At 39.5% G+C, this 24,747-nt stretch overlaps 1 long non-coding RNA gene across 1 annotated transcript; it reads right to left on the bottom strand.

Moving 5' to 3' along the window:
- Nucleotides 1-3,681: 3,681 nt before the first annotated feature.
- On the bottom strand, nucleotides 3,682-7,002 carry LOC110906583. The gene is made up of 3 exons (XR_004860833.1): nucleotides 6,568-7,002; nucleotides 5,637-5,743; nucleotides 3,682-3,830 (listed from the first exon to the last, which is right to left on the bottom strand). It is a non-coding gene; the product is annotated as an uncharacterized LOC110906583 (long non-coding RNA).
- Nucleotides 7,003-24,747: the final 17,745 nt, after the last annotated feature.

Below are 24,747 nucleotides of genomic sequence, written 5' to 3'. Positions count from 1 at the left end.
AGAAATGGTTTACAAACGCGATTCATCAGATCCATGAAAACCGCAGGTGAGTTGGTTAGACCAAAAGGCATAACAACGAACTCATAGTGGCCATATCGAGTGCGAAAAGTGGTTTTGGGTATATCCTCCTCTTGAATTCGTAGTTGGTGATAGCCCGAGCGTAGATCAATCTTGGAGAAACATGTAGCACCTTGCAGCTGGTCAAACAAATCATTGATTCGAGGCAGGGGATAGCGATTCTTGATTGTTAGCTTATTCAACTCCCTATAGTCGATGCACATCCGGAACGACCCATCCTTCTTTTTGACGAAAAGGACTGGTGCGCCCCAAGGAGAGGTGCTAGGGCGAATGAAGCCTTTATCAAGCAATTCCTGGAGCTGACTCGAGAGTTCGCGCATTTCGGACTGAGCGAGTCGATAAGGAGCTCTAGCAACAGGGTTGGCTCTAGGAATGAGGTCGATACGAAAGTCGATATCACAACTCGGAGGCAATCCAAGAAGATCATCGGGGAAAACGTTAGGAAAATCACGAACTACAAGCACCTTGTCTATTTCCTTACCTTTCTTTTCCTTCTCCGCTACTAAAATGTTAGCCAAGAAAGCTCTGTATTCCTTGCAGAGATACTTGCTAGCTTGGACCCACGACATGAGTTTGAGACATTTCGAAGGAGTTTCACCATAAACACAAAGTTGATCACCATTCGCGAGTGAGAAACGAATCATCTTATCGAAGCAAACAACTTCAGCATGGTTTTCGCGAAGAAAGTCCATGCCTACTATGACGTCAAAACTACCAAGTTGCATCGGAATAAGGTCGATAGGAAAGATGTGATTGTTGAGTTCAAGAGTACAATCACGAAGAACAGAATTAACAGCGACGGTTCTTCCGGTGGCAACTTCAACATCGAACGTCGAGGGGAGATGGGCGCGCTTACGATTAAGGAGCTTTTCGAATTCAAACGATACAAAACAGTTATCAGCTCCGGTATCAAATAAACACGAAGCATAAATATCATTCACGAGGAACGTACCATTAACCACATTGTTGTCAGCCTGAGCCTGGCGCACATTGATGTTGAAGGTTCGAGCGCGAGCTGCCTGTTGCTGAGGCTGCTACTGGGGCTGCTGCTGTTGTGGCTCTTGCTTCACAACTCGATTTGGGCACATGTTTGCGAAGTGGTTGGGATCACCACACGTAAAGCAAGCTCTAGCGTGGATCACGGGTGCAGGAGCCGCTGGTTGGCCTTGAGGAGCAGGAAGTAGAGCTTGTTGAGCAGGAGCTTGGCCTTGAGCTGGAGCTGGAGCTTAACGTGGACCTGTACGACAGTTGGCAGTGAAATGGCCGTACATGTTGCAATGCACACAGTATCTGCAGGTGATTCCCACTGGGTGGTGATAAGTACAAGTAGGGCAAGCCATGTGAGGACCAGTGTACGCACGCTTGGCCGGCGGTGCGTTGGTAACTGGTGCCGCTACTTGGCGGTGTTGAGGCTGCGGTGGGGCAGGTACTGCTTGGAGTGGAGCGGCAGCTGTGACAGCGCAATTTTTGCTAATGTTGTTGTTCTTTCTCTTGCGACGAGAGGCCTTTGAAGACTGTGGAGCGGCGGCGGTTTCAGCAGTTGCGGTAGTGGTAGCTTGGTGCAGATTCTTGGAGGCTTTATCCCAGTAGCCAAACTTGACTCGCTTGTCGTTGATCTCCGTGGCGAGCAGATAAGTTTCCTCAATTGTTGTTGTCTTTGCAGCTTGAACAAAATTAGCCACGCAATCCAGAAGAGCACGTATATGCTTCTTGATGGTGATCTCGGGAGTCTGAACTTGGTCTGGACATATTATGCTTAGCTGCTTAAAGTGAGCAGTCAAGGCAGCATTGTCACCATCCTTCTGCTTGATATGCCAGAATTTGTCCTCCAACTTTTGGCGCTCGTGGGTAGGGCAGAACTCTTGCATCATAACGTCCTTCAACTCATCGCACGTCAAGCTGTAAGCTGCATCATTTCCGCGTTTGTTTCTCTCGGCCGTCCACCAATCTAGAGCTCGGGATTGGAAGACGCCGGTGGCGTTAAGAGTGCGAAGATCATCAGGACAGCCACTCTGGCGCAGGGTGACTTCGATCGAATCAAACCATTGGAACATGGCCGTAGGCCCATCTTCGCCGGTAAATTCTTTCGGGCCGCAAGCTTTGAACTGCTTGAAGCTAAAAGCAGACTTTGGCGAATCAGTCTTGGACTCTTCAGAAGACTTGCTGGCGTTTTCATTTAGCTCGCTAACAATCTGGGGGATAACCTTCGCCATTTGCTTAGCGAAGAAGGTGGCGATACGTTTGTTATCGTGATTGCGGCGAGCTGTTCAGGAAAAGCGCGTTCCAGATGAGATGATGACATTGTCTGCAACAGACATCGCCATAGGATTCAGACGCTATATAATCGAATCTCTCCTCACACATACTACTTACTAAAGCTCAGGAACACATCAACCATACAAACACATAAGCACATAATCACATAAGCACATAATCACAGAACACATAAGCACGTAGGAGCACGTAGGCACGTAAGACACAGAAGCACATGAGGCAGTCAGAACACAGAAACCTATCATTCAAAGTTCACGTGTTCGAAATTAGCGATTGCGATCAGCGAGTACACATCGGGTAGCATAGCATAAGCGAGTAACATAGCATGCGATTCTCCACAAGTAGTAGCGATTTGTTAACGGTGCGTGGCGAGTTGTGCTTGTTGTGCGAAGCAAAAGCGTTAGATCGAAACCATCAGTATCTCAAAACGCTAACAAATCACATAAAACACGTAAAGTCCACATAAAACGACAAATATCAGAGTCGGCAGTTGTGAGCTTAGAATAAAAAACACATAAAATCAGCGATTGCGAGCTTGAAATCAAAAATAGATTGTCCAAGGCGTGATAGACGTTGACTACCCAAAGTGGTTCGACTATTCACAAGGACTTTTAGTACACACTTTGGCTTTCGAGACTATACTCTCGCTTCGATTTGGGCGAACGGCATGCATCCCTCCGGTTACGGTATGTCTTCAAGTCGTTGGAGTCTGTCGAGACTTTGGTGAGAGTTTTGTAAATCCAAAACAGAGCACGGAACCAGTCGTCAAGGTTCGGGTTTCACCCTTGACTTAAAAACTTCGTTCCTGTTTTGATAAAATAGAGAGGAATTATGCGTTAAAGTATGGATTTCACTCCTGGTTCAATGCAAATTTCCCTTGTTTGTAGATAAAAATGCGGGTCGAACAGGCGATTTAGTCTAGAGTTTGCGGTTTTCACCCCTAATCTCGATCCAATCACCTTGTTTATTTTGAAAATAGTGCAGTGTGACTGCCTTAGGAAAAGCAGGGCGATAGTATATCGTGAGTGCGAGTCGATCGAGAAATAGCAATAAGCTTGTACGGAACCCCTAACGGGCTCGCACAAGGCGGTCAGTTAGTACTTAGACTATAGACTAGGTAGTTTCTAAGACATCGGCCCGGACTAGGTCGAGTCTTGCCTAATTCCCTATAGTTATGGCTCTGATACCAATCTGTCACACCCCAACCGATGGCGGAAACATCGGGACGTGGCACTGAGCGAAACAGATTGACCAAGAGAAATTCCATAACATCTACTTTACCGAATAGTTAATATTATGTCCCATACCATAACCTATTAAGCAAGTAAATTATTATAGACAACGATATCTCATAGTCAAATAACATGTTCCGACAACTCAGATTTAAAATAAAAATAAGGTAAATTGTCTTTGTTTCTAGACTCTCGATCCTACTTGATTCCACGATAAGCAAGCAAGCATCCAAAGCATTCAAACACCTGTCACATACATTAAAATAGAGGTCAATACACATAGTGTAAAGGTGAGCATACAAGTTTAATAGATATAATAGAGTTCGAAATCTTTTACATATAACCAGCATGTAACATGTATAAAGTGAAGGCAAGTAGGTTATCGACAGAGAAATATGTACAGACGTGACTGCAAGTTGTAGTAAAGCCCTTAACAACCCCTGTCCACGACAGGTGCTGAGTCCAAACTATAGTACTATCGTTGCTAAGGTGTCAGGCAACAATCACTGTGTTAACATAACAAACAAGCATTCATCGAACAACATGTAGCATGTAATAGCGGTTAGCGTATAAATAGTGTTTACATTGTGTGTCGATTGTGATTTAGAATAAGTAACGTATGTAACACCCAAAAATACGTAAAGCAAAAAGGGATCGAGTATACTCACAGATTGTATTTACAAAGTAAACACCCTCTTGGATTGAAGGGAGCGCTGATAAAGATTAGCCTAAACAGTTAACGATAGCATAAGCGAAGAACCGCGTGTAAAACGGTGCAAAGGACCAAGTGTCGGATGGCAATCCGATCGGATGGTCATTCGATCGGATGTCAATCCGTTCGGATGGTCATCCGATCGGATGGCCATTCGGTCGGATTGACATTCGTTTGGCAAGGATTTGTTTGTGTATGATGGCTTTCCTTTTAAAGTTTCCGTTGTAGCATTTTGAAAACAGAGAAGTATCTCTACCTTTCAGGCCGTTCGATCAAACGGCGGTTCGATCGGATGGCGATCCGCTCGACGAGGTATTTCTCAGAGAACAAGTTAACAACACGATTATTATCCAATTGGACAGTCTACCGATCGGGTGGCAATCCGTTAGAACTGACTATACGTTGAACATGTTGAAAATTGTTAAGTGTTGAAATCCTTGAGTGTAATCCGATCGGATTGCGGTTCGATCGGATGGCAATCCGAATGGACGGCAGTCAGTCCCGCGATCTGATCCTGTTGCTAACTTGAGAACTCGTCAAGTTCTGCTGTTGCTCGAGACGATATGACAACGTGCTAAACAACAGAAACCCCATCATGACCCAAGTAATCCGATCGAACAGGAATCACCCAAGTCCGATGTCACACCCCAACCGATGGCGGAAACATCGGGATGAGACGAACAAATTGCTCAAAACAACATAACACTAATTGTGACAATATGAGTTAAATCATTTTATTAAAACTAGAAAAGTAGTACAAAGTCTCAAATATTCAAACATAAATCCAAACATTAACTAATTGCTAAAATGGGTTTCTAATACCATCCTAGCTTGTTTTCTTGAATATTGATCAATCAACCTGCAATATGTGTTAAAAAATCAACAAAAACATGTTGGCGAGTATACAAGTTTGATACATAATATAATAAAAAGTTTGAAGTTGCTCATATCCAACATGAATAACATGATTTCATATTAACAGTATGTACTCGAAACGATGTTACTCTTTGTGTCCAAACCAAAGTTTAACGCAATTATCGTGCCAATCCCAAAGAATAACGGGAGGTTTTAACATAGATTAACCTAACAATACCCGCGAGAATAACGGGAGGGGCGTTTCTCAACCTATAGCGCTACCATTGTTAGGGAGGCTTGCAAAGTTAATGAACACATAGTCATGAGAGTTTACAATAGCATAACATGTATAACATGAATAAAATGTATCACGTGCAATTGGATAGAGTGTGCATAAAGCTATTTGAAGTGAATAATGTGATTGATATAGAATACATATTGCACCCAAAAGTGTTAAAATGGAAAATGGGATCGAGTATACTCACAGTGGTTGCGTTGCGATTTCTTGTAAGTAACGCACGAGTAAGAATGGAGAATTCCAAGAGGACGAACAAGAGAGGTTATCCTATATTTTCCAATATCACATAATGATCTAGTTAATAAATATAGGTTAAATAACATTCTCAATATTGTAGCTATTATTATTCACCTCATTAATAACTTTTAATGTTGTAGAAAGAGTAAAAGAAATAAATGGTTAATTACTTATGTTATTATTGAATTTTTTTATAGCTTTATTACAAAGGGGAATGAAAATAAAAGAAAATAAATTAAAGTGTTAATATTGTGAATTATTAATGAAAAGGAAGGAAATTAAAGGTGAAACACTGATTTAAATTGTTTTTATTATAAAAAAATGGATAAAATAATACAAAAAAATATAAATAGATAAACTGTAACTCATTTGAATAGAAAGAAACGGAATTACTTTTAATTACTATAAAAAATATTATATAATTAGTTATGTTGCATGAGAAAATAAAAAGGCTATGACTAGCATTTTCATTAACAGTAAATAAGTCATCTTCTTCGTTTTAGACAATATATAATCGAACTGTTTCATCTTGTATCTCTTTTCTTTTTGTTTTGGTTACCTTCATATACACAGAACCATAAATATTGAAAAATTTTGATTTCTATTCCCTTTAACTCATAGATAATGGTTATGACCATATATAGAAGTGTTTACCATCTTCTTTAAGAAAAAGTGATACGTACGTACAGTTTGATAATAAAACTCAAAGTTTCAATTGTTATTTTATGTAAACTTATTAGAATAATTCATCTTCATCATCAAAAGAAAACGATGCATGTAATCTTTTCTTTCACTTGTTCTGTAAGGTTGTAAATGGGAAAGGAATGTGATGTGAATCAACTGAATAAAACGAAGAACAAAAAGAGAACAAGAATTTATACCGGAACGTATCGTGGCTTTGTCGTGACCCCGATCGTCTCCGACGTGTTCTTCTTTTGAAACCGAACAAGAACGAGGATGCCCAAGAACGAGTTAGACTCCGACGTGAATCTCGAGTCCCGACGTGTTCGTATCATCGAAACGAAGATCCGTAAGTTTTGGCTTGAGCTTTCTTCTCCGGTGAACTTCCGTCGTGATGCCGGTTACCGTCGACGTTGTCTCCGGTGGTGAGTTATTGAACAGAGATAGTATGAGTTAGAGGATGGTTCAAGTGGGGTTAAAATCGGTGATGAGAGTCTCGATATTTATAGCGTTTGAAGTTCTCGTAAGGTATGGAAATGATTTGTAACTGAAACGTGGTAATGAATGACAATCATGTTCTTGATTGAGCTAAGAATTCGGAACGCGTAACCGATTGTAATTTCCGAACAATCAGCGATGGCTATAAAAGTGTTTGTTTACGATATTAACATTCTGCGTGATTCCTTTTCTTCTTTTTTTTTTTACTTTATTTTATTATTATTTTGTGAAGTTTTAGAAAGTTACAATGAGCACCCCACAACTATATACAACTAACTTTGTTCAACTTTGTATTACTTGAAAATCTCATTAAAATTAACTAGATTAATTTATAAAAGTAAAGCTTTTAATTTAAAAGTTGATTAATTTAATTAATTAAACAATTAAAATAAATAATGATAAGGCCTTTCAACGATTATTTATTTCGAAAAAAAATCCCGAGTTTCAAGGATTAGAATCCAAAATTTCACAACGGGTCGAATTTTAGGAACCCAATTTGACGGATGTTACATCCGATTAGTTCACAGGTTCGTGACGATGGTTCATGTTTAACCCGAAATCAATTGTTTCTTTGATAGAAACCAGATCTTGAACCACCACATCACTAAGAAGGAGTGCATTGAGTGTAAAAGAGTTGAAAGAAAGTTGAAAAACCATCTTTCAATCCCTTTAACCTTGAATATGTTCAGATCTATGCAAGATCTTTGTTCATTCATGTGGAAATTGTCCAGATCTTAGTTGTTCTTGGTGGAATGAAGCCATAACTTGAAGTTCATAAGAACCCCATGATGACATCATCCTAGAACACCTCAAATCCGTTGATTTCACGGTTAAAAGTTAAGATTCAAAGGTGAAAAAGATGAAGAAGTGTGTGTAGATCATAGAAGTACCAGATTTAGGTTGAAAACTTACAAGAATCGTGAGAAATCGAGAGAAATGAGTGCTTGAGCGAGCTGGTCGAGTGGAGGAGCTGTCACATCACAAATGATGTGACAGGTGGGTATTTATAGGGTTTCCAAAAGAGGAAAGGTGCCAAAGTGTCGAATAGGTCACTGATCGGTTGGCAGTCCAATTGGATGGCCACTCGATCGGTTGGCCACTCAATCCTGGTGTCCGGCGTGTTGAGTTCTGTCGTTTCGATTCGCGTTTTGAGTGTTGCGATGCGTTTTGAATGAGCGATGCGATAGACTAATGATAAATACACAAATACTATATCTAACATACAATCTTCATAATTTACTGGCGTTTAGCGTTTGCGATTCGATTGCGATAGAGTTGCGATTGCGTTTCGATTAATCACCACAAGCATAAACATAATTAAACATGCACAAGTAACACATAAATAGCACTCATACGTAAAACAATATCCAGAACGCATAATTCGAGTTGCGAATGCGATTGCGATGCGATAAGCGATAAGGCGATAAAGCATGCGATAAACATCGATTAACCTCGATTATTAACAAATACTCCACGTAATGCAACTAAAGCGATCAAGATAAAGATTCGATTATAAGTCAAAGAAGTCAAAACAGTAGTTAAGCAAGGAGTGACAAATCGCAATTAGCAATCTTTTCTTCCTTTGACTTCAATCTTGACTTTGACTTTGACTTTCGAAACGCGGGGTGTTACAGGAAGGAAGTATACAAGATGGAGCTCAAGGCTAGGTAGGAGGAGGAAAGTCATACATGGATGCGTTGAGAGGAAACAGGGAGAAGACATGGGGGGAAATATTGGTTCTGCCGGGTAACTATGAAGAAAAAACATAAGAATGGAGCAAGAGAACGATTAGTATGGAGGCGAAATCTATGGAAGCAATGTACAGGTCAAAAATTCTACTAAGTAAGGTATGTTCACATACAATGGAGGTAAGATATGCAGGTGGAATGAGGATTCTGGTTACGTTGGGATCGCAAATGGTTACCGATGAAATCCGGACTACTTATAGGCAAAAGTGTGAGGAACACTTCACGGATATTAAAAATTGGAAGAACGATAAGAATTGGTATGAGAGATTGGCATGGGTTAGTGTATGTGGGATCCCGATTAGTCTAAGGAATAAGGATACATTCAACAGGGTCGGGGAGAGATTGGGTAGGGTGATCAAAGAGGCTGATGTTAGTACAGAAGATAGTAATCTGACAAGGGCCCATATTGGTGTAATAGTAAAATCAGGGCAAGTTATTAACACCGATATCGTAATGAGGCACAAATCTTCTGTGTTCAAGTGTTGGTTATCAGAGGTGTCAGGCAACTGGGCACCAAAGTTTGTTGAAGACGACACCGTTTTCATTAACACTCCGGACGACAATTCTTCAACAAATGAGGAGGAGGAGGAACAAATACTGACACAGGTAGACAGCGAAGAAGAAGATGAGGTCATTGAGGTGGAACCACATAACAACAGCGGTGAGAATAAAGTTCCGACAACTGGTGCAGAGAAATCAGGGAAGCCGAATGGACAGGAAAGTAGCATGTCAGGTAGGGACAACGGGAAACGAGGAAACGCAACTGGTTTTTGTGGGAACTTGAGAGAAATATTCGCAGAATGTTTGGGAAGAGAAACGCCGCAGGAAACACAAAGTATCGAGACAAAATAAAGGATTTGATTTTAATGTAAGTACAGGTGGGGACAATGGACCATTCACTTTTCAGTCCGGACCTAAGGAAAATAATGGCGATGTAGGAAGTGGGCCTGAAACAGGTAGTGATGGGCTGATTAAGGGGAATAGGCCCAATTCTAGCAAAACAGGGAATGAAGATGGGCTGGATGATGATCCATTCAATTTAAACGAAAAAATTTGGGGTAAAACGCAGGATGTGAATAAAAGGAAAAAAGGTGCACGTCATTCACGTTTACCAGACAAGGAAGCTCAGTAAATAAGAGGATCATAACCGATGGGGGTGCATTAGCTGTTGGGCAGTCAATGAATGATGATGTTCTGGATACAATAGACTTAACCTTTGATTTAAATAAAGAATCAACTACGGACATGCATGAGGAGACAGAGGCCACGATAATGATAGGTAAGAAGATTGGTATAAGGGTTTCAAAAAGTAGACAAGATGTGTTAAGAGCGGTGAGGGAGGAATTGGAGTCTAATAGTGGACCATGAATTATTTGGCGGTAAATATAAAAGGAATTAGGGGTGTGGAGAAGCCAAAGTGGATAAGTAATTTAGTTAAGGAAAATAAAATTTCGTTTTTGTGTATACCAGAAGCTGTTGGACCGTTCTATGACCCGAAAAGTCAGTCGAAGTAGTTCATCTTTACATACGAAGGCGGAATCAACGTAAGTAAAGTAACAACAGCTAATCCTTTCAATTCCTTGTGTTTGTATTGCTTTCTGATAAAATTTTAGCAGAGTTTCGGCACCTCAGCACATACATACACCGTTACAAATGAAGAACCGCTCCACCCTATTTATAGTGAACATGGGTCGCTTATGTGACAGTCCAATAAGCGATCCAGCACCTTGTCACATAAGCGATCCTACCTAAATGTCCTAAAAGCGGTTCCAGCCTAAATCTAATGACATAAAAGCGGTTCTCAATACATCAATGACAAATAAGCGATCCTAAGTCTATATTACTCAATATTTACACTTTGACCCCTTTAGACCAATCTTGACTTCAGACTTTCTTGTAGACGCAGTCAACAGACATTCTGTGCATCAACAGACTCCCCCTTGGATGTTGACGTAGTCTTTTTAGCATCTTCAGATCCGTAGTCTTTAGTCTTTGTCTTTTTACCAACTCTGTCTGTCTTTAAGCATTCTTCACAGGTTCTCAGACTGACTTCTAGCTTTATCTACCAACTTCCCAATAGCTGTTAATCCAAACTCCCCCTCTCACTGACTCCCCCTCTCATTATACTGGAATCTTGAGATATCTGGATCAAGCTTTTGCAATTTGCCTCCGTTGGGAAATATCGTCCAAACCTGTTACTTAATCGATAACATTACATTCTATCTTATCAAACAATAAACACAACTTCAATCAGTTTTAAAAATCCACTCAAGTTTTCAAGTTCAAATTAATGACCCTGAATACTAGATTAATCTACCAAGTCCAATTTAATGACCCTGGTTGATCTTTTGACGAAACAAACTGATTTAGTAAAACAATTTTCCAATTTTCTAAAAAAAAAAAAAAACTAACAAGTATCAACTTAATGAACTTGTTTAAAACTTTGAAAACAAAACATTTTCCAACAATGTAAGCTCTCCTCGATATTCAGCTCAGAATCTCCTGCATCTGCTTCATTTTGCTAGAATCCGACAATTAACTTTCCACTCTGGTTTGTCTAAAATAAAGCAGAAATAAAATCTTTTTGGATTTTAGGCTGATCTAAACTAAAAAATGAAATAACAGGAAACTTAAATTGCAGAAAATAAACTATATACAAATTTGTTTTTGGCGAGCGTGTCAGGGAATCATATCAGCTTTTCAGACCAATTACAAGTACCGTTAAGCTATATTACATACTCAGATTTAAACAATTCACCTCGATTGTCGATATACTGATCCATCTTAAATTTTCATACAAACTTCAATCTATTCAGGATACTGTTTAAGTGTTTTAAGAACATAGATCGATTCATGTGTCCCACCTCTTGAATATACTCCCGTATCCAGAATCCCAATATTCAGTCTTACAGGCAAAGATACTACAATGATGTCTGTACATAAATTAGGGGTATGCGAGAACTGAGGGATCTCAGGTCAGAACTTCCGTTCAGCAGAGAGATATCAGCTTCGACTTTGCAATGTGTTCCCTTTAGAGAATCTTTTAGCTACAACAACTGATTATCAATTTTATTGTCTAATCAGCTGAGGGCTATAATGCTATGTTTCAAGCATTTGGGTGAAAGTATTAGCCAGGGACTAGGTCAGAACCATCGTTCAGCAGAAGTCCCGGAATAATACCCCAGACATCATAGAGTATAATCGCCTAGTATATCAGAATACGAGACCTTTCAAACGAGATTTCAGGGGTTACCTATATATCCAAGTAGTGTTCCCCACGAATTTCACCAGTTTGAAATTTTAGGTTTATATCCCGAATAAATCTACTAAATGTACAAAAACCTATCGACACATCATTAGTGAGACTGTTTAACTCATTTTATCTTTCCAAATCTTTAGCATACTGTAATTGTCTAGCTGATGTACTATCATTTTCCCTATATACACAAGCTCTTTTTCAATTTTATCATGTTTTTGGATTTTTGCATTTTTTACTGTTTTTGTATTTTTCTGAAAATAAAATATGTACAACTATCTATCTCCCCCTAAATACCAAAACAAGTAAAAAATCGACAAACCATCGCAGATTGTTTCTCATCTTCATCCGCAACAGTACTCTCATCAACGCTCACAACCCCATCCGACACCGAAAGCAATTTCATACCATTAAGTTTTAACAAATATTGAAAGCGATTTTTATCAAAAGCTTTGGTATGCAAATCAGCTTTTTGTTCGTCAGTGTGGATTTTCTCAATTCGTATCAACTTTTTCTCGAAGCAATCGCGAATAAAGTGATGACGAATCTCAATATGTTTAGTTTTAGCGTGATGTACTGGATTTTTAGTTATATTAATCGCGGCCTCATTATCAACAAACAGAGGTGTGTTAAGAAACTGCAAACCATAGTCGCGCATTTGTTGCTGTATCCACAGGATCTGAGAGCAGCAACTGCTAGCAGAAACATACTCTGCTTCACATGTAGATAGCGCCACAGATGTTTGTTTCTTACACTGCCAAGTAACCAATCTTGGTCCAAAAAACTGGCATCCTGCAGTTGTTGATTTCGCATTAACTTTGCAGCATCCGAAATCTGAATCGGAAAACCCTTCGAGTGTAAAATCGCCTTTGCGAGGATACCACAACCCCAATGTGGGTGTGCCTTTCAAATAACGTAAAATCCTCTTCACAATAATCATGTGCGATTCTCTCGGGTTAGACTGAAATCTTGCTGCGAGGCACGTTGGGTACATGATGTCAGGACGTGAAGCAGTTAGGTACATCAAAGAACCTATCATGGATCGATAAAGTGTCTCATCAACCCTGTCTCCGGTGAGATCTGGGTGAATACCATGATTTGTCGCAAGTGGGGTAGTAGCTGGAGTAGAACTTGACATTCCAAATTTCTCCAGAATAACATGCACGTACTTCGTTTGATGAATGAAAATCCCTTCAGGAAGTTGTTCAACTTGTAGACCCAGAAAGAATTTCATCTCCCCCATTGAAGACATTTCAAATTTCTGCTTCATCACCTGTTCGAAATCTTTGCATAATTTCTCATTCGTCGACCCAAAAATAATATCGTCTACATAAATTTGTACTATCAGAAGATGACCATCAACGACTTTAGTGAAGAGAGTGGCATCCACTTTTCCACGTATGAACTGGTTAGCGAGTAGATGTTGAGACAAAGTCTCGTACCAGGCTCTCGGCGCCTGATGTAAACCGTACAACGCTTTGTCCAGCAGATAAACTTTGTTCTTGTGGATTGGGTCAGTAAAGCCCGGCGGCTGACCAACATAAACCTCCTCTTTGACCTTCCCATAAAGAAACGCTGATTTAACATCTAACTGAAATACTTTGAAATTCTTCCAAGATGCAAATGCTAGGAAAATTCTGATAGCCTCTAGTCGTGCGACAGGAGCATAGACTTCGGTAAAATCAATCCCCTCCTGTTGACTAAAGCCCTGAACAACGAGTCGAGCTTTGTTCCTTACAACCACTCCTCTGTCGTCCCTCTTACATTTGAAAACCCATTTTGTATTGATTTTTCTTTGACCAACCGGTAAATCAACCAACTTCCACACACCTAACTTCTCAAACTGACTTAATTCTTCTTGCATCGCTATGACCCAAGAGTCTTCAGTAAGCGCCTCTTTGTAAGTCCGCGGTTCAACCTGCGAGATAAAACAACTTAATGAAAATTCAGTTTGTAAAGGTGCTACTGTAGAATAAAAACATGTTAAGCGCTGGTCAATTTGACGTCTCGTCCGAACTCCTGATTGCAATTCTCCTATTATCAACTCCTCTGGATGATAAGAAAGAGTTCGCGGCATCACTTCGCTTGGAACTTCTATATTTCCCTCCAGATTAGTAACATTCTGCTCTGCATCTTGTTCACCAACTTGGTTTGTTTGACTTGACAACTGGATCTGCTCCCCCTCAAGATCTGAATCACCATGGTCAAAAACTGGCATGTTTTCAGCTTCTTGATCATCATTCACCTCCGACTGATTACCAGGAGCAACTTCATCATCATGTTCACCAGCGTTACTAGGACCTGCTTCATCATCATTTGAAGTCTCCCGAGGTCTGCTAGAATACTCTGCTGGAAACCTGAGCGACGATTCATATTCTCGTAAAATATCCAGCTCATCAAAGAAATCTTCCTCTTCCTCTGATTCTTCTCTCATGTCAAACGATTCCCAAAGTTTGTCATAATTAAAACGCCATGAATCACCAGGATTCTGAGGCGGCATAGTATAACCCTGACATTCAACATTTGCTGCTTCAATAATACGCTTTTCACCTGGAACAAAGACACGCCGTGTAGGACCTGAATATCCAACAAATATTCCTTCAAAGTTCTTCGGACCAAGCTTGCCCTTCGGCTCTATTACCGTACAGGGTGACCCAAACGGTTCTAGATATTTCAAATTCGGCTTGCGTTTATTGATTAGCTCAAAACACGTCTTGTTGAATTTCTTCACAGTAAGAACTCTATTGAGAGTATAGCATGCAGCAGAAACAGCTTCAGCCCAGAAATTGATTGGTAACTTGGAATCTGCAAGCATCGTTCTGGCTGTCTCGATTAGCGTCCGGTTCTTGCGTTCTGCAACTCCATTTTGCTGAGGAGTGTACGGAGCACTAAACTCATGCAGTATACCTCTTTCATCACAGTATTCCTCCATCTTACTATTTTTGAACTCAGTACCATTGTCACTTCGAATTCTACAAATCGGTCTCTGGTACAAATTCTCAATTTTCTTAAACAAAACTACCAAACTATCAAAGGTTTCGTCTTTCGTTTTCAAGAACATGACCCACGAAAATCTGGAGTAGTCATCAGTCACGACCAAACAGTAGGAATCTCCTGTTATACTCTTAACATTCACTGGACCGAACAAATCCATGTGAAGTCTTTCCAAAGGTCTCGAAACTGAATTGACTTGTTTCGTAGGGTGTGACTTTTTCTTCTGTTTACCTCTGACACAGCTTATGCACTCCCCTTCCAGATGAAAACCTTTAATATTCACTCCGGTGACCAAGTCGTTATGCACTAAATGATTCATTTTCCTTAGATGAATATGCCCCATCTTTCTGTGCCATAACCTTGACTCCTTCTCCGTTGCTCTGGACACAAAACAATGAGCCTGACCCGTGGTTGTAGTAGCAACGCTCATGTCCAACACGTACAGATCATTGACTCTTGGTGCCCTCATGATGATCCACTCTTCAGGTATCACAAAACCCGGTTTCAAGATCAAACATTCTTTGTCGGTGAAATGAGTAGGATACATCCTGTCACAGATCTGGGAGATACTCAGCAAGTTGTTCTCCAGCTCAGCGATGTAGTTAACTCTCTCAAACGTGATAATACCATTTGATAATGTTCCTTCACCTATGATCCTGCCTCCTTGATTACCCGCAAAACCCACATAACCACCATTAATGTCATTCACATCATACAGCAATGCGGTCTTCCCTGTCATATGCCTTGAAGCTCCACTATCCATTATCCACCTGGATACAAGTTTTGGAAGATCCTACACATAACAAATCATCATTTAAACAACTTCAAGAAAGATGCCGATTCATGCTTCGCAATCCAGGAAGCTCCGGCATTTCAAACTGTTTAGTCAAACATAGAGTCCACCCAGGCCTCATCAGCCTTAGGTGCAACCTTGACTCTTGCAATTTGAATTTTGAAATTTTCAGCCTTGAGAGGCGGAAAATTTGCATCATAATCAACAATAATTGGCTCTTCAGCCTTTTTCTCCTCAGAATTTGAAACTTTCTTCTCAACTTTTGGTTCAATTTTAGGTTTCCACACCTGTTGAGCTACTGCAACCCTCTTATAAACTTTATCATTTTGATATACCAGCTTCTTTATGGGTTCAGTTTTTACATTCAAGTTGTCAATTTGAACATTTTTCTTCCCAACAACTTTCTTCTCAACATATATCGGTGTTTTACCCTTCACATCAACTTTCTTTTGTTGAACCTTCACAGCTTCAGTCTTAGGCTTCACATATGTACACTTTCGTGCAATATGACCAACCTGTTCACATCTAAAACACGTACGAGTATCAGCTACTCTACTCGTGCCTTCAGACTGAGCCTGTGAAGCTTTCTTCTCAAAAAATTCTTTGTTTGATTTTGTAAAAATTTCTTTTTCTTCATCAGCAAGTGAACTTGAACTATTCACAAACTTTTTCTTTTCGACATACCTCTTGTTTGAAACATTTCTTTTATGAAATGGTTTACCCCCCTGATAACCACCCGACCAATTGTTTCTGTTGTTATTGTAAAAACGTGGTGGATAAACAGCTTTCTTGTTGTAAACCCTCTCTTTCTTTCGACTCAGATTGTTCACTGCTGACAACTCGACTTCGACCAGTTTGAAAACATTTGTTAATTTGTTCAGATTAACATTCTCTAATGGAAACTCAGAATCCGAAAACAACTTATCCGAACCTGACATCTTGTACATGACAAGATCAGATTCATCATATAAGTTGTTTTTGGACTTTTGCTTCGGAATGTATTTATCTAGAAAACACCCATCCTCCTCAGAAGTGTCACAATCCGGCTTAAGCACTTTGTCTATCACACTTTTCATCACATCATTTTGGACACCCTCTTCATTGGAAGACGTGAACGTGACATCAATGTTCTCAGGTAGTGAAACATCACTTTCTTCCTCAATTTCCACCAAACTAGACTGCTTTTTCGTGTAGTTGTCTAAAATTGGCGGTGGAACTTTGTGAAACCCTACACCCGTTCCATCAGAAAACACGTCCTCACCAGCTTTGTTTTTTCCTATAGGTTTGGGAACGATGTGCTGCAAAACAAAGCTAGCTGAGCTATAACTGTTTAATTTCAACTGAATTCTTTCATTTTCAATCTCAATTTCTTTAACCCTAAGTTTTAATTTTGCAATCTCATCCAGATGTTCATTAATTGATTTTTCTTTTAATTGCAACACAGCTCTTAGATGTTCGTTTTCTTTGAATGTTTTTCCGTTTCGATCATCACTGTCTTTCACAATACTTTTAAGTTTCTCAAATTTTTCGGAGATCTGACGGTTTTCCAGAATTAACTTTTCATTTTCAGTTATAATTTTGTCACATTTAGTGGTTAATTCATTAAACCGTTCAGTTGAAACTTTTAACTCTGTGTCACGATCGAGAATCTGATCTTCAAAAGTTTTAACTTTTGATTTCAGATTTTTCAATTTCTCATCATTCAAATACGTGACTGTACTACAAAAATTGCATTGTTTGTTGCAATTTTTGCAGTCAACATTTCCATCGACTTTATTACCTGACCTGGATGTTGACACACTTTGACTGATCTTCTCTTTTGACTCAGAAACAGAAATAGAATCTACCTCAAGTGCTTTCGCAGCTAGCACTTGGTCAGCCACTTTCTCTGAATTCTCCGTATCAACCATCTTTGATCTCTCAGTCTCTGCGTTTTCTTTCTTCTCTCTCTCTTCTTTTTCCTTTCTCTCTTTCTCTTTTTCTTTCTCCTCCTCAATCATCTTCGAAGTTGGTGTTCCCCACCACTTATGCTGCCAGTATTCATCATCTTCTTTGTACTCCTGAATGATGGCTTCAATATCTAGCGTTTTGTCATCAACTGCCACATTGCCATACCGATCAAGATAACACTCCCTGTCTGGATCCCAACGATTTGCTCTTCTTGCTTCCAAGTACACACCAGAAAGTCTGATAATCTTTGTTTCAGCAATCAACTTTCTGTATTGATACTTCTGTTCCTCTGTTCGATCATCCTTCCAAGGAATCGGTTCATCATGACTTGCCATGAAAGCATAACCAATTGCATCATCTTCTGGCAAAACCTCTTTGCTCCAATCGTAGCCCTCATCATCATAGATCACAGCTAAAGCCCTAGACTTTTCTCTTTGCTCTTCAGCCTGCTTTAATCTGGGCGGCTCCGATTTATTTTGATGATATATTGCCTTCTTGTAATAATCGTCACGAAATGGATTTTCAGATTCATCAACGTATGCATTCCGACATTCTCGCTTGAAATGGCCCTTTTGTTTGCACTTAAAACACGTCACTTTTGACTTATCGAACCCAAGCTTTGTTGACGGACCACCAATTGATTTCCTCCCGGTAATTTCCATAAAACGTTGCGCACGTCTAACAGCACTTGCCATTGCCCAACGAATGTCAATAAGCTCCATTTCCTCGGGATCTATCTGATCGTAGTCTTCTTTGGTCAGATTTGTATTTCCAATCTTCCCGGCTACCAAACCTTCATAGGACTCCAAAACAGACGCTAGAAATACCATCTGTTGTTTGGCCGATTCTTCGTCAAAGTTTTGTGCATTCTTCAAATCGATTGCAATGTTGCATGAAAACTTCGCATCAGAACGATTTGTAGAAGACGTAGATCCACTGTGATACCCACTGTGACTTCCACTACTTGAACTGCTTTGACTTTCTTTGTTTGTTGAAGAAACATTCTCAGCAGAAAATGCCGTTTTAGGAGAAGAAGCTTTCGGTATCAAGCTTTTTGGATAATACAGATCCAGATTCTGCTGATAGGATGAGTGATTAACTTTGTATGTTTTCTTCAACTCTAGCTCATGACTTTCAAGTTTCTCAATCACAACATCTGGTTTCAATTGGTCAGGAGCAATAGTGTTCTTTAACATCAATGCATAATATCTCCAATCCATCTCATCAGGTAGTGAATCAAACAATTTATCAACTATCTCATCATCAGGATAATTGATCCCATGTCGAACAAGTTCCAGCTTAAGATGACCAAACCGTTCAATCATTTTACCCACTGATTCATTTTTCATACACCCAAACATATCAAATTCTTTCCGAAGAAGTTTCTTCTTATTCTTTACAATTTCCTTGCTTCCTATACATTTTGCTTTCAGTTTTTTCCACAAATCTTGTGCATTTGAGTAATCGATCAAGGAAATGATGTCTTCTCGGACAGATTGAAAAAGCAATGCTACACACTTTTGTTCTGCCACAAAAGCATCAATTTCTTCAGTTGATCTCAACGCTTCACCATTCTTCTTGCCATTTGCATAGCCATTTTTCATGCTTTTCCAGCTTGGAAATGCAAATGCCATCATCCAATCCTCAAACTTAGTTGCCCACCTACTATAATCCTCTATAGCCATAAGCTTTGGGGGTTTGTTGAATGTTCCGAATGCGCTCTCGGACTCCCATGCTTCTTTCTTTCTTTCTTTCGGCGGACTTTTATCTTTATTGCTTGATGACGTATCGTTGTTATCCGTACTTCCTGAGAATGCGTACATATCGCTGAACGGGTTTAAGAAAATATCATCCATTTTGATTGTACCTGCAAAATCAAACAACACTTAGCAAAATTTTTGATTTTGAAAATTATCAGAACCACAAAAGCGATCCAGAGTATTTTCAGAAAAGCGAGTCCAGTAATGGTCCAGAACAGCGGACCAGACACTATTATACTTTGTTCGATAAGCGAACCAACTATGTCTGTTCGAGCGGACCAGTGTCTGTCCGTTCGAGCGGTTCCAAATATGATCGTTCGAGCGGTCCAAGGTATGTCCGTTCGAGTGATCCAAACAATGAAAATGACAGAAAAGCGGTCCAAGATTGTACGAAAAAGCGATCCAAGACTGAATTTCGAGCGATTCAAGACCTAAGCTCGAGCAATCCTAGCTGTTTGTCCGAAAAAGCGGTTCAGGTGTTCGAAAAAGCGGTCCACAGTTTTTAACCTGTTTTTACCATTTTTAGTCCGTATTTTCACCTGATTCTTTCTAGGGTTTGTTAAAAGTGTGTTTTACACGTTATATTCAAATTTTAGACAATTTTGACCGTTGGAACCACTGAAAACCGAAAAAGTATGAGAGAAAGTGAGTAGAAAAGAGAGATTTCTGCAGATCTATGCTGTCGTCGTATGAACTCCTCGTCCTGAGCTCTGATACCACTTTGTTGGACCGTTCTATGACCCGAAAAGTCAGTCGAAGTAGTTCATCTTTACATACGAAGGCGGAATCAACGTAAGTAAAGTAACAACAGCTAATCCTTTCAATTCCTTGTGTTTGTATTGCTTTCTGATAAAATTTTAGCAGAGTTTCGGCACCTCAGCACATACATACACCGTTACAAATGAAGAACCGATCCACCCTATTTATAGTGAACATGGGTCGCTTATGTGACAGTCCAATAAGCGATCCAGCACCTTGTCACATAAGCGATCCTACCTAAATGTCCTAAAAGCGGTTCCAGCCTAAATCTAATGACATAAAAGCGGTTTTCAATACATCAATGACAAATAAGCGATCCTAAGTCTATATTACTCAATATTTACACTTTGACCCCTTTAGACCAATCTTGACTTCAGACTTTCTTGTAGACGCAGTCAACAGACATTCCGTGCATCAACAGAAGCTCAAGTGTCTAACGTTGATCCAATAACGGTCGGAAGATACTGGGGAAAAACGGATATGGAATGGGAATCAGTGGATGCTAGAGGAAGGTCAGGGGGTTTGATTTCGGTCTGGGATCCAGGGATGTTCTCAAAACAAAGAGTAGTCAAACATGACTCGTTCTTACTAACTAGTGGGAAATTTGGCCGATAGTAATATGTACATTAATATTCTCAATGTATACGCTCTTTTTGATGTTATGAGAAGACGATCGTTGTGGGAAGATCTAAAGTCAATCAAGGAATCATCAAGTGAAGGAGTATGGATCATGGCAGGCGATTTTAATGAAGTTAGAGAGGAATAAGAAAGGATGAACTCAAGATTTGATAACCAAGGTGCAGTGATCTTCAACAACTTTATAGCCTAAGCAGGGTTAGTTGAATATCAGATGGGTGGATATAAATTCACGTACATGTCGGATGATGGATCAAGTCTTAGTAAAATAGATAGGATTCTTGTGTGTGACAGCTTTATGAACAAATGGCCTACGGCTAGGTTTGAAGCATTGACAAAACATGTTTCGGACCATAGTCCACTCCTACTATCTTGTAAGAGTGCTGATTTCGGACCAATCCCGTTTAGATTCTATAATAGCTTGCTGGAAGAAGATGGTATAGGTGAAGTGATAAAGAAAGTCATGGAGGAGTCAATAAATGAGGGTAATGGTATGAAAGAGTTGGCAAACATATTAAAGAATCTCAAAATTGGAATAAAAGAATGGAGGAGGTTTGCGAAAACACAGGAGGAACAGGAAGTACAAGACGTAACTAAAGAGGTGGAAAGGATAGAAAAGACGGCGGAAACATGGAGACTTACGGAAACGGAAAAGGAAAGAAGAGTAATTGGAAAATGGAAAATAAAGAATTACGAGAGGAAGAAATTAAAGGACTTGAAACAAAAAGCAAAACTCAAGTGGGCGAAATTAGGGGACGAAAATTCTAATTTCTTCCATAGACTTATAAATTGCAGGAATGCAAGGAATCGCATTAGTACTATGATGGTTAACGACATTATGGTAACGGACCCGAAGGCAATTAAGGAGGAAGTTAAAGCAAGATTTATGGTCAGATTTTTGGAGCCAATTAAACACAGGCCTTCCCTTGATGGTAGAGGTTTAAACAGATCACAAAGGAATAGGCGACGGCTCTAACCGAACGGTTCACAAAAGCAGAAATAAAGAAGGCAGTATGGGCGTGTGGCAGTGATAGGGCCCCGGGTCCTGATGGATTCACTTTTAAGTTCATTAAAAGATTTTGGGATCAACTTGAACATAAATTTGGAGGTGTCTTAAACGATTTCTACGAGAGAGCATTCATTGAACGAGGATGTAACGCATCGTTTATTGCGTTAATTCCTAAAGTAAGAGATCCGATATCAGTAGAGGAATTCAGGCCAATCTCTTTGATCAGTGTGTTTTACAAAATCATTGCTAAAGTCTTAGCTATCAGACTCAAAAAGGTAATTCCTAGTATTGTGGCTCCGGTGGAAACGGCGTTCGTAGAAGGAAGATCTATATTTGATGGACCACTAATAACAAGTGAGGTCATTTCGTGGGCAAAGAAAAGCAAGAAGAAGATGTTTATTTTCAAAGTAGACTTTGAGAAAGCATACGACTCGGTGAATTGAAAATTCCTCCTATCAAATTTGAAAGCAATCGGATTCCCAAGTCGTTGGACAAAATGGGTTGGCGCATGCTTGAAGTCAAGTTGGGCATCGGTTCTTGTCAGTGGGTCGCCTACGTTAGAATTTAATTTACAACGTGGGTTACGGCAAGGAGATCCGCTATCACCGTTCCTATTCATCCTTGCAATGGAGGCATTAGATGTAATTATGAAGAGAGCGGTAAAGAGAGGCGTATTCAAAGGCATCAATACCCCAAACGAGGGCCCGAGTATTACACATTTATGTTACGCAGATGATGTGATATTCATGGGGGAATGGTCCGAAACAAACATATTAAATCTTAATCGAATTTTAAGATGTTTCTCATTGGTTTCAGGCTTAAAAGTTACTTTGAATAAGTCAAGCTTGTACGGAATAGGAGTGGAAGCCGCAGAGATTGAAAGTATGGCAGGAAGTCTAAATTGCATGATAGGATCAATGCCGTTTAAATTCCTTGGTCTAACGATCGGTGCAAATATGAAAAGAGAGAAATACTGGAAGACGGTATTGGATAAGTTCAACAACAAGCTATCGACATGGAAAGCGAATTGTCTATCGTTTTATGGAAGGATGGTTTTAGCAAAGCCAGTGATGGGGGCCATCCCGAATTATTTTTTCTCTATGTATCTAGCACCTAAAAAGGTAATAAAAGCTTTAGACAAGATACGCAAGGACTTTATCTGGGGCAGGAAAGCTGGAAAATACAAAATGCGATGGATAGCTTAGGGGAAGTTGATAAGATCGAGACAACAAGGCGGATTTGGGCTAGGAGACTTGAGAAGTACAAACCTTGCTCTGATGATAAAGTGGTGGTGGAAATACAAAACGAAACCGGAGGAGTTGTGGGGGAAAGTGATAAAAGCATTTCATGAAAACAATAAAAGTTATAAAATAATTCCGACTTATAACAAATTTGTAGGTATATGGAAAGATATAGTGGCTACAGGAAAAGAGCTTGGAACAAATGGGATATCGGCTCCAGAAGAGATCACAGCGGAAGTAGGCACAGGGAACATAGTGAAGTTTTGGAGCGACAACTGGTGCGACGGCAAAATTTTCAAAGAAAGATTTCCAGAATTGTTCAAGATTGCTAGAAACAAACAAGTAAAAGTGGCCGATTGTGTTATGAAGCTGGAGAACAAGAATCAATGGAACTTATGTTGGGCAAGACCGCCAAACTCAGATGCGGAATGGGCACAATGGACAGACATGCTACATCAACTCAATAAGGTGAAGTTTAAATCAAGAGAAGATAAGTGGAAGTGGAAGACTAGCGATAAAGGAGAGTTCACAGTCGCGGCCATTAGAAATCAAAGAGCAAGACATGATAGAGCTGGGTCGGAGGAGGAATGGAAGTACTGGAATATATGGGTACCGCCGAAAGTAAATTATTTTACGTGGAGAGCATCGATCGAGAGGATTCCGGTCAAGAAGGAACTAATCAAGCGAAGGATTCCAATTAACAACCACTTATGTTCAAGATGTGAGGCATATGAGGAAACCGTTGATCATGTTATTTGCGGTTGCAGCTTATCAAAATCAATATGGAGAAACATAGCTGTTTGGCTAAAGCTACCAACATCAACCGAATTCCGTGAATGTAGGGATATCTTAGAGTATGTTAACGATCTTGCAGGATCAAAGGAGTGGAAGAGAGTCATCAACGCAGTGTTTCAAACAACCATGTGGAACATATGGAAGGCTCGGAATGAAAAAGAGTTCGAAGGTAACACCCGATCTGGAAATAGCATAGTTGAATCAATAATGGCAGATAGTTTCATTTGGTTAAAAAGTAGATCGAAGTTTCAAGATATAGTGTGGGAGAGATGGGTGGATTTTAACATACGAGACATAGTGAAATAGTGGCGTAGTCGGTGGGTGTCTTTGTTTTGATTTTCGTTTGCTTTTGTACTGTACTTTTGGGATTTTACAGCATATGCTGGCCCTGTTCTATTAATCATAGAATCTAGAATCTGACCGGTAAAAAAATTAAAGACTTATTGCTCAAGTATTCAATACATGATCGAAAATATATACATTGTTTTTTGAAAAAAAAACAATAAACAAATACTTGTCTAGGAAATTGATTTAAAAGGTATTTTAAAAATAGAAATACAGCCCAGATATGGCAAAATTTCCTCTATATTAATTTATAAATTTGCTCTCTCTCACTAAAGCATTGTTTAGTATTCTTTCTATTCAGTGGTTGATTAATATAAGGTGATACACATGATTGGTTGATTGGTATAAGGTGACATCGGACCATATCATATATAAAGGTTAATGATATAGTTAAATATTACCATTTCTCAACATTAAACATCCATTAATCATATTAATCTTAATTTTTGTGTTATTGATTTCTAGTTTTTTATTTGCTTTTATACATTTAAGTATAAATTTACTTTTAGTTTTTACAAATTTTTACGATGATGTTTACATTTGTTTTTAAATTTTGCGAATTAACATGCTGCAACGCGTGTGTGCGGGTTAACGTT

Source organism: Helianthus annuus, chromosome 6 (assembly GCF_002127325.2).
Source record: "Helianthus annuus cultivar XRQ/B chromosome 6, HanXRQr2.0-SUNRISE, whole genome shotgun sequence".
NCBI lineage: Eukaryota > Viridiplantae > Streptophyta > Magnoliopsida > Asterales > Asteraceae > Helianthus > Helianthus annuus.
This window is presented reverse-complemented; position numbering and strand designations above follow the sequence as displayed.